We start from the raw sequence: 12,487 nt of genomic DNA on the forward strand, positions 1-12,487 counted from the left end.
CTCAAACAAAGAAAAAGCCTCAAGGGTCTGGATTTCTGATTGTCTAGAAAAAGACAAGAGCATACTCTCCTACCACTCAGAATCTTCTAAAAACACAAACTACAGATTTGTTCTTTAACTAGATAGCAATTTAGGTTCCTAAAAATGAATTTAAAGAATACACGATGTTTAGTCGATTCTCCTTAGGCAACCTGCAAAGACAACGAATCAGTAGTCATACTGTCTTTGTGTGACAAGCATATTCTTTGACAAGCGTTCTGCAAAAATTGATTAGGCTGTGAAAACTTCTGAGATAGATAGATAAACAGTCAGGGTTAGTCGTCAGAATAATCAAAAATCCATGAAAATTTGCCTCTTTTTTTTTTTACCAGAAAATACAGAGTCGTATGACAATATAACACTCATACGATACATGATCCCAATTCGTACAAGACAGGATTCCAATTCGTACGACACCTGCAGTTTGTCATTTCAGCCTGTGGGAATTGTCGTAAGAGATGTACGGACGAAAAATCAAAAAATCTAAAATCTGGAAGATAACAAAAAAACAAGCAACCAGTCTTGGAGGCCGAAAAATGTAGTCTTCAGCCCCACGGTGGGCGCCAGAGATGTGTGTGTAAAAAAGTGGTCTGTAAGATGCAAGCACAACACTTCAATTGAGTCATTATATGTGTTGGGTCTCAAATCAACAGATTGGATAGGTTCTAAGGAAATTCCAACTCCTATGATCAAACCCTCCAATTGACTTGGCCAACTTATAGAGCAAACCTGTTAAGCTGTTAACTCTCTCACTTCAGGCTCTGCAGGACCTAGGCCGGTATACCTATTCACCGGCTGTTTCTAATAACCAGTGCTTTTTATAGCAGATTTATTGTCTTAATCTGATATCTCCTAGTCTTCAGAATGGCATAGGTTCCTAGAATGGAGATATAGCAGATGAGTTCAAGATTGTTGTTGTAGAAGCTATTCGATCTATGTTTCCTAATTACTTCTGTTGCTTTAAAATGACATATGATGAATATAGTGATAAGTGTAATCTGAAATTAACCAGTGCCTTCTTTGCTGTTTGGGCTACAGAGTAATTATACTTTCTTTAGGACTTATCATGTGAGCCTGTGAGACAGTTTTTTAATCCACCCCTTTATGGACCTGTCGGTTATTATTTCTTTTGAGATCAATTGAATGCTTATATCATACGTTGATTGAATGAATTTAACCCTACCTTTAAGGGACCAATCAATGAAGTACTGCGAGGAACAATTACAATTCGCAAGCAAAACTTTTGTTTCAACCTTATAACATGAAGCACAAATTTGATTTCAAGAATATGAATAACCTTATCACTTTAGATAATATCACAGATGATTGCCAGAACAAAATGAAACAATCCACAACACATACGCAAAGAAAAAACAACAGTTCATAGCATGTATTCCATCGAAGTTTGTAAAACTTACAGGCTATCATACATCGCCATCTTCTTATTATATCTTTTTTTCGTCGCCATATTACAAAAACCATTCTCATATATATATGAGAACGGAAGTTATTCATGAAAAGACATGTCTTTTCAAAATGCTAATCGTTAGTTTGAATGTTCTTAACAAATTTAAGCAAAAAGAGATTAAGAATTCCTAAATGATGAATATAATCATCATCTTTGAAGGTTTTGATTTTAGCACTCTGTTTCTTCAATTCTTCTCCTTGTGACAGGTATTCGAATATCATCTGGTTGACGGTAGGGGCCATGTCTCTGCTTCGATCCATTTTTGATAAAGCCCAATCCTTGACGCTGACAAGCTCATTCCACAAATCCTCCAAAGATATTACATCTCCTTCTTTATAGACCGAGGGCATTCCAATAGGTCTCCCATCATCCAATTCCTTAAGATCTCTTCTCAGCGCATCTTCGAGTTTAACATGATTTTCCATGTACGCAGTCCCTTCAGCCTTCTCCTCTGGCGTCATCGTATCAACATTGTTTAGTACTCTGTGCAATCATGCTTTTAATCTCTCATGCTCTCTTAATGCCTTTATAGTTCCAGTGTACACCTTCCAATATTGTTCAATATGTGAAAGCATGGTGTTGAATCGGTGTCCGATGATATCATTAACCATTTTATCCATCTTTTGTTGGATACTATTTGCCTGTTTGGTAGCCTTATCTGCTTGATACTTCTAGTACAGAGTATCAGAAACATCATCCAAGCTACGTCCTGTGGGATATGAGGTATATTCATTTATGGGAGTCCCCGTCTCAAGTTGCAATATTTTTTCTTGCAACTTTTGATTCTCCTCTTTAGATTTTTCATACAACCGCCTATAAGTGATGTTTTCCCTGACCAAAAATTCTGTCTGGTCCAAATTTAATCTGGCAACATCCAAGTTTAATTTAGCAGTGACCCTAGGGTCAGTCTTTCCAACCTGATGAACCATGAGGTGTCCAAAGGTTTCTTCGATATCCACAATAATAGGCCTTTTTCCCTTTGGATATAATGCCCACTGTAGGAGAGCCTTTTTATCAGGATCATATCCGGAGCCTAGGAATAATTTGTCTATCTCCTGAGGCAACACCTGTTGATTCAAGTCTTGCTTCTTCAAGAATCCGTCAAACAGAAGTGCTGAATTTATGTCCCAACCAGAAAAGATAATAATACCAGCCTCTTTTAATAATCTTCTCCCTTTCTCAGGGGTCATATCTTTCATGAGGGTATCAATTTCTTCCTCTAGTCTTTTCATCTGTTCCTCTTCTCATCTTCCAGCCATGCTTTGTTTCACATGTGCCCCTTTATACTGGTACAAGAATGAAAGGAATTCCTTCGAAGAGGCGAATCCGTCGTCAGTAACAAAATCTTCATGCTCTGTCATCCTTATATCAACAACATCTTTAATGTTAATGTCACCAGTGTCCATATTCACCTCTGTTTCAAAACCAGGAGGATAATCTTCTCTAGGAGAATCAGCAGGGATACTACTAGCAGTTGATTTTGGTGACATGTGAGCCAATGGTTGACTATCCTTTTCAGTGTTGATAAAATGAAGGAATTGTGGGGGCACTCTATGCATGATTTCTACTTCATGTTGGAGTAGCCTTTTGGCTATTTCTAGAGGATCTTGGAGGTTTCCAAGTAAATCTCCATCCACCATCCCCTTGCCCTTTTCCATTTGAAAGCCTCCCAAGTCATTTCACTCCTTTCTCTCAAAACCCTGGCTTCCTCTCTTTCAAGGTTCTTGATCAAGTCATCTGGCATTTTAGCCACATGTATTCCAGCCTCTAGTTTTTGTGACGCCCTGGCAGCTCTTATATATCCCTCAGGATCAAAGTTCTCTCTAGGTTCACCCAGAGTCATGCCATAGTAGTTTAATTTATTTTGAAGTAGATGGTAACTTTTTGAACTTTTAACAATAAAATCAGAAAAACCCAATAAACCTGGAACGATGGACTGTTTACCGAAATCCGTAAGATGTTTGGCACTGATAGTAGATAGTTGTCTCACAATCTCCAGGCTAGCCACCCTGTTTGGTACTGTAATTGGAAGCATGTGTGGCCTTCCTTCATACCCAAATACCCTAATTTCTGTATGATTATTGTGGCAATACCAATCACCCCAATTGTGATCAATCTGTGACTCCGGAGAGAAGTCTTTTTGCCTGAGAAACCTCTTAATTTCAGGGGACAGAGTATAATCTCTATGTTGCCCAAAGGCCGCACTAAGGGGTTTCACAAAATATTCCTGAAAGTGCCAGTACTGGTTGTTCATGAATCTCCGATCCCATGCGGAAACCCATAACTGAATTGGTTTTTTCAAACCATTCTTATCATAAGCTCTGATGCAGAAATCATCTGACCAGAAATTGATTTCTTGTCCACAATAAAGAATAATATGCATCAATAAAGAGTACAATGAAAAATGGATATTCACAAGGTCCCCTTTTAACTTCTCCAACCCATGATTTAGGGCATCTACAACATAAGTGGCATAATCAAATGACCTAGGGTCTTTTGATTGTAAATCAGCACATAGAACCATAACCCCAATATCCATGAGAGGATGAGCTTCTAAACCTAATACTTGAGCTGCAGCATAATATGTATACTTAAAATATGGATGGAAATGGTTGACATCAAATGGCACCTTGTCATCTTTGCCGAACAGAACAAAGGACCCACCCACTTTCGGCTGGTGAATAGGTAATCTCCATGTCCTGTAGATGTTTTCCAAGCTAAAGAATTCCTGCGACAGTTTCTGCATATCGATTTTCTCCTCTACTTCCCAGTCTAGATCAAACACCATATCAATAGTCTGTTTGTTAATCACCACCAAGGGATTTCCTCTGTAGTCGCATATGGTTTTGGTTCTCGGATTATAGCAATCTACCAGAGCTTTCATTAGTTCAACATCCACAAACACATTTGGGACTACCAATTTCCCTAAGTTTTTCTTCCACAGATTACTTATGGGCTCAGGAGCATCCCTTCTTTTGTAACTAAATAGGAACAATTCATGTCCCCTGATTTCGGTCCATATGTCTCCCAGATTTTCAAATCTATCCTCCAATCCTTCTTCTTCACTTTTGATCTTCTTAGACCTCACGCTGGATGCCGGGCACTGGTCTAGCAAATCCTGAGTCAGAGCTCTACCTTCCTTTTTCTGTCTTTTGGGTTTCTCCTCAGGATTTAATTCTTTCCCTTTTCTACTCTTTTTAGAAGAAGAAGAAGATTCCATAGCTTCAGTAAATACGAGAAATCACACTTACTTGGAGAAATGTCTAGCTCTTCAGATTGTCGTTCACGAACCTCAGCAAATTCCTCGCAATTGTCAATCTTCTAGCATCAATCTGGTTCTTATGAAGATTTGATCAGTTCGGCTGTAATTGCATGGGCAACTTGTGCACAGTTAATATCTCTGCGTCTGCAACGGCTATTCAAATGTTTAAACTTAATTGCAGATGTGACATTCTTCACTTGGGCCTTTAACTCTTTTGCGAGAAGTACAGTTCGACCAAAATGATCGTAAGTCAAGTTTTCGATGAAACCCTCGTCTTCGGCCGAATGTTTTGATCTTTCATCGAAAGCTCACTTTCCTCGACATCACTTTTTCGGTGAATAGCCCATGTCGAAAAACCATTTTCAAGACTCATCGAAATCATCTTTTCCTCTATGAAATTTCTTTCGATAAGTTATTCACAAGTTTCATCGAAATCATATTTCGATGAGTTCTGTTCTTCGGTGAAAGTTCATGCAAGCTCCTCGAAAGTCTTTTTCCTTCGATATCCCTTTTATTGATAAAACACCTCTGTTCTTGTTCGATATAATGTTATTGATTAGATTTGCATTTCGATGAATGCTTTATGAATTTCTTCGGCAGTTGTATTTCTTCGAAATCACTTTTTACTTTTTGCTTTTCATTTTTCGATGAAACTGGAGTATCGATGAGCAACTTCCTTTATTTATCGACAGTGATATTCTGCCGAAAATACTTCTGCGTAGTGCTTTACACGTCATGCTCTATTTCGATGAAAGTATCCTTTCGGTGAAATTCCTTTTGAGATGCTCGATACAATATCTTGGCCGATAACCTTTTAGTTTTCAAGCCTATGGGAAGATTTTTTTTTATTTCAAACATAGTGTTCAACAATATGCATGGTTAGTAATCAATAATCAATAATTAAAAAACCATAACAAAGCGACTAATTGCCTTCTAAAAGATGTGAGTATAAGATTGCTCTCAGATTGTTATAAGCAATACCAGTGACTAGACTACACCAAGATGAAGGATTTAATCTATATGATATTAACTATATGGATGCAAGATGGATGAATAATTCAAGCAAATAATCAATTCAAGCAATAATGGATGTAAGATGGATACGAATAATCTAAAAAGAACAATAATCTTCAATGACTCCAGAGCAAAATTAGCGTGATAATAATCTCCAAGCGTGTTCTCAAAAATCTCTGGGGTAAATTGGAATGAGAGCTAAAGACTGAATTTATAGAGAATTACCAAGAGAAAAGCTCAAATTAGGATTAATTGAAAATAATTGAGAAATCAGGTTTAGTTAACCTTGAGATAGATTCCAATTATAGTTTAATTGAAATGCATTCAAATTAGAAGTCCAAGTTGCATTGGAAATAATAATTAATTCCATGCATTTGTGATAAAAATAGATAATTCTTTTATTTATTCAAGAAAAGAGTCTTTTCAATGCAACTAAACTTCTTTTTCTGAAAAGCTTTGAGTTCCAATTTTAGAGAATAATTCAATAATTCAATTAAATTGCTTTTTTGATTTCAAGTTCTAAATTTAGAAAAAGAAATAATATCTCAAGTTTGATTTCTCTTTCAATTCAATTCTTTTTGTTTAATTTCAATTCAACTCTTGTTTTGTAATTAATTCCTCTTTTGTAATAAATTAATTCCTTTTGCATGATTAAATGGCAAATTTATTAATTAATTAAATATGCAAGGATATTTAATAAATTAAAATGGGATAACTGAGCAAAATGATATTCTTGGAAATGATTCAATTAATTAAATGAATATTTAATTAATATTGAGTAATTGATTTGCCATGTGATATTTGATGATTAAAGAATTAATAATATGCTCAAGAATTATTTAATTGCCTTTTTTTAGGACCTTGGTGATGTTGTCGAGATTAGGGGCCCATGGTTTAGATGACCATTTTTAGGGTATTACACCAATGCCTTGAAAGTGAGCTATGTAACCAAGGTCATGACAATTAGGATTTCTTTTGCTATTGAGGGGTTCTAAAATACCTTTCTTGTGGAGGTCGACCCCTTTTCCCTAATAAATATTTTTCCCAATGGGATACTTGTTGCTTTGTGAGGAAGATGCAAGTCCATTTTGAGTGGAGGAACTCATTTGATATGCACTGGGTTCATGAAAAACCTGCAGAGATATGTTGGGATCACAAGGGGGACTAGGAGGAATGATAAGTTCTTAAGGTGGAATAGGAGGAATGACAAGTTCCTCTAGGGAAATGGAATCTTGTGAGGGACATGGAGGATTAAGAAATGGAAATGAAGGGATAGAGGGATCTTGATGGGGATCTAGAGGGATGATGGGATTATCAAGTGGATACGAAAGTGAAGGGATAATTTGATCTTGACAAGGAGAGATATCTTCAAATTCCACTTTAAAGGTGCTCCACTCTTGAATTTCAATGGGATAATTGGAAAGGATGTAAGGGATATATTGACCTTTCTTAGGGAGTGGAATGCCAATGGGAATTGAAAAGGTGTTGTGTTCTTGGATAGAATGGACATGAATAGGGGGATCATCAAAGGAAATGAGATCTTAATCAACAAATGGATGGGATTATGTGTTTTGTTAATTCTATGAGGATCTAATTAATACTAAGAGGGGGGGTGAATCATTATTAATACCAAATTGCAACTTTAAACCCAAATCAAACTTACAACAAGTCTAACTCCATTTACCACATATGCCAATTCATTAAACAGTACCAGTAATCACTGATAAATCTCTAATAAACTACTATAACCAGTGTATTCATAAATAATGAATAAACTAAAGATAATCAATAACATCACATGAAAATCCTTCCACACATGAACACCATATTTTTTGACTTGGAAACCCAAATAGGGAAAAACCATGGTGGGAGTTAGTACCCACAAATATTTGTACTCTTTTGAAGTACGCCCTGTTAGGAGCTTACAATACGCCTTGTTAGGAGTAGACCCTATTAGGAGTCACCCGGTTAAGGGATTTGGATGTGCAGCCCGGTTATGAGCTTAATGACTTGTTAGGATCAACATCATGAGAGGATTTACCACTCTTTTTGAGAGCTTCCTTGTTAGGGGATTTACAAGATTAAGGCTTGTTAGGACCTACTCGGTTTAAGGGATTTAATCTGCTACAACTATTAGGAAACAACAGTGAAAAAGTGACATGTTACTTGCACTTCTCAACTTGCTAAATCAAATCTAGTTATACTTCACTATTTGCAACTCTCAAGTAGATCTCACTCTTCTCTGGTATGACTTCACAGATCTTTACAACTCATTATAGATCATCATATGGATCATTACAATCAATTACAAATCAATATCAGTCATTGAATGATCATAAGCCATCATAGCAAGTCGATCTGGTACAAAGTCAGACCCTTAGCTCATTCCCAAGAAATTTGCTCTCCAAATGCGCCAAAACATATTTCAAACATTTCACGCAGTTTGTGCCGCGTTATCATCAACTTGTAGACTTGATGTTGATCACTTCCATACCAAAAAACATTACTGGTGTAATTTGATGATTTCTTCACCGGTTCTAAAACCCGGGGAAAAATTCATCAAGAATTAGAAACATGCCTTTTGATAGTCATCACAAGATGCGGTTCTAGTCAAATACTCATTACCATGATAAAATCTTACATTCCAAACCGCAAATCACCAATCATCCAGTTCAAGTAAAACATCTCTACATATACCAATTAAAGTCCTATTTCACAGACTTATGTATATTGTCGGTAAACCCTATCTCTGGTAGACTAAATCACTTAGAGGACAAACCAAACATCAGGAAACATCAATTAACATTATTTAACATCAGTTTTCATCAATGACAACACCAATAACTGACCAAGTCATCTAATCACATAATCTCAATCTCTTCATCACAAATAGTCTTCTATCCTCTATCGGCTCATTCATCAGTCTTTAATTGCATCACCTCATCTGCATCAGTTATGCCAATCATGCCAACATGTTTTTGGTATCTTTATCTTGATTTGTTTTAGGACTCATTTCTTTGTTCTCTACATTATCCTCTTGACATGGGGTTGGACTTTGGATATACACGAGGGATTTTGGCAAGGAATCAATGTTTTGACATGAGAGAGATGGACATTGTATATGACTCTAAAAGAGAAGCATATGGTGGCATTATATCGTGCATTTCCAAATAGTACAAGGGATATGTATAAAGACATAGATTAGCATGTGTTTTTTTTGCAGACAACTCTTTGGAAGATTAGATGTATCATTTGAATAGATAGTGGAAATTGCTTTTGTGAAAATTTAAGAGATGAAGGAATGGGAGGAGAAGCGGAAGCCACTTGAGGGTCAATTTCTTCATGGACTGATGAGCCATTGGTAGACTTGGGTTGAATTTATTTCTGGTACTGTACAAGTGGAATTTTTATCTCTTGTTCTAAAATAGGATTCAAGACTTTATTTGTTTTAACTTGTTGTGGGACACAATTTGATTTCTCACATGCCAAGGCCAGTTGTAGGTGTGAGTCACTTATGAGAGATCAATGCTTAGGACTTGAGGTTGTTATTTCTACAATGTGTGGGAAGTATTTTAGAGGTCTCCTTAACATCACTCATTCCAAAAATCTCACAACCTCAAGATTATTTAACATCTCATCATCTTCAAATTCTGAGTCTAATTGTTCATCTGAATATACCTCTTGTTGAAAATTTGATAGTGATTTAGTTTGAACATAACCAAAATCTAGATGAAAGACGGGTTGGGCATTTGACAAAATCCCTTGTTGAAAATGACCTTGAGTTAACTGATTCAAATAAAAAAGGCGACGCATTCGTTGGTGGTGTTGGTGAAACATTTCGACATCCTAGTTGCATTGGCATGACAATTTATTCAAAGTGTAGTGGTGGTCCTAATTGAGCAATTCCATACTCTAGTAACATGTTTGTAGGTGGACCAACGTTTGGATTAAAGTTTGCTTGTATGATATTGCCTTGTTATTGGGTTTGATAGAATTGTGATTTTCTTGGATTAAAACTTGATTGTGTTATGTTATTCATTGGACCAAACATGGGTTGATATGTCAAGCTTTGTTGTATCATATAAGATTGGAACCTTTTTTCAACACGTATGCCACTATGCTATGATTTGGGGATTTTTGAATTTTAAGGATGCAATGCAACTAAGGGAATGAGAAATGCAACCTAAAGGTAAAGATGTAACTTATGTTTTTGGGCTTTTAAATTTTTGGATGACAATGGGATGCAACTAAGTGAAATCTTAGAGGATGCTAATGCAACCTATGGAAAGAATGCAATCTATGTTTTTTTTTGAAATTTTTGACCGATTGGATTAAGGAATGACAAGATGTAACCCTAAATGATGACTAATGTGTTGGAACAAGGAACATTGAGGGGGGGGGTGTTAATCAGTGTTCTACAATTTTTAACTTGATTAACTTGGTCCTTTAACCACTTAATGCTTATGAAAAATAGTAAAGTGCATAAACACAAAGAAAATATCAACAACACCATAACACCAAGATTTTTACGTGGAAACCTGGTTAAGGGAAAAACAATGGCGGGATTCAAACCCACAAAATTAATGTACTCTGCTAAAAGTATAAAAATATTGCATTTAAAGAGAATGTACATGCATTTAGGCACACTGCCTAAAGCTCACTGCTCAAACTACAAGTAAAGGGCTACAACCCTGGAAGGCTCACTGCCTTACAAAATGATTATTGAAGATCACAATGAAACTATGAGATAGAATCAACAAATTACTGAGTATAGTTTTGATTAAGCACAAAACACATAGTCTTACTCTGCTCTACAACACTGCTCTGTTCTAATATTTTGCATCATATCAGAGATAAAATCTTCACCATTTGCATGTGAAACTATGCATAATTTCTCATGCATGATTCACACATAACCATCGATATCCAAAATGATCAAATAAACCTTTCTTATATATTTGCATCACCAATTTAGGTCACCACCATGTCAACTTTATGAATATGTCACAAAAGATGAAACGTGTACATAAGTCAGCTCAATTCGATCCAAAACAACCATGTGGACCAAAAAAAAAATCCACATGCTTTCCACATGTTATCTCATCAACCTCAAACACATAAACACTCACCAAAATTGATCCGCTAGATCTGCATAATGCGTTTCCACACGTTACCACTGATAACCTTTATCTTTACCAAAAACCAATCTACCAGATCTTACTAACCAACATAAAAATTAACATTGGAGGCCACAAACCTGGAATAAGGTAAAATGCATTTCCATAACACATCTCCCAGATATGCAAAGAAAAATACTCAACCAAAATAATTTACCAACCAAAACACTGTACATTCATCAGATACATTGTTCTACTCACCGGACCTTACCAAAACTTGATCAATCTTCAATCAATCTTCCAAAATGATGAAAACATGAACTACATATGCCAAATCTGATATGAGTTGTCATTAATGAGAACATCTCAACATACATGCATTGTCTCTTGCTAACAATCTCCCCCTTTGGCATTGATGGCACCACTTGAGGAAAAATGACTAAGTGTCAGACCAAAACCAGAATACAATACACTGCAACCAAAAATATAGTCATCAGATCCCAAGGAATCAAATAATCACAGAGCTCCCCCTAAGATCAACATTTTTAACTCCTATACACTCCCCCTTTGACATTAATGGCAAAGGGAGAGTCCCAAAAATTAAGAATTGAAGCCAAAAATGCTATATACATGTATGTACACACAGACTCACAAAAACTTGAAAATATTTGCATAGAGATTCTTCAGAGAGTCTAAGTGACTATCCCAACCCTTTTGCAGATTCTCAAAACCTTTTATACCCACTAAAAATATAAGACTGTGCTTCTTTTGTCTTGAGATCATCTGAATCATCTTCCTTGAGAGCATTCTGAGCGTCTTGAAGAGCATTTAGCATTATATCCAACTTAGAGATAATATGGCTCCTAAGTTCTCCAACTCTGCCAATTGACCTTTCCCAATCATAGCTCAGACTCTAAATCTTCTCAAGTAATGAAATTACCTAGTTTTCATGATGGCTCAATGAATTTGACAAATGATCAATTGACTGAGATAAGATTTCCAATTGATCCTTGTACTCCTAAGACTTCTTCTCAATATCCACAGTGAACTTGTTCAAGGATAGGCATGATTTATACAAGTTTCCACCTACGATCATTGCATCCTGCATGATCTTCACACAATTACTTAATGTGGCTCTATCTTTTGTGATCATTTTCTTCAAGGTGCAGAGCCTTTTAGCATCAAATTCATTTCTGACCTTTTCCTCTGTAGACTTTTCAAAAGATTCAAAGTGGTAAACAATAGAATCAATTAGACTTTTTAATTGCCCAGTTGCCCGGATGGAGTATCAGATGTATCCTTTTGGAATGAGGGCATTAACTTCTCCAAAGTACTGATTGCCATGTTCATTATTAGGTTGTCTTCAGTGTGAGATTTAAAAGATCTTCACTGGCTTTGGCTTGATCAAAAGATGTCAACTGAATCTTATGTATAGGAGATAGGGAAGCAAGGTTGATTGGTCCTTGAATAAATTTTCGGTCACCAATGACCTGCTTACCTTTCATAGTCTCTGTAGCGTCTCTTGCTTCGGTTTTGGCTTCAACCTTGACCTCTATCTTCTCCACATTTTCTTTTGCAATTTCTTCC

Source organism: Cryptomeria japonica, chromosome 3 (assembly GCF_030272615.1).
Source record: "Cryptomeria japonica chromosome 3, Sugi_1.0, whole genome shotgun sequence".
Taxonomy (NCBI): domain Eukaryota; kingdom Viridiplantae; phylum Streptophyta; class Pinopsida; order Cupressales; family Cupressaceae; genus Cryptomeria; species Cryptomeria japonica.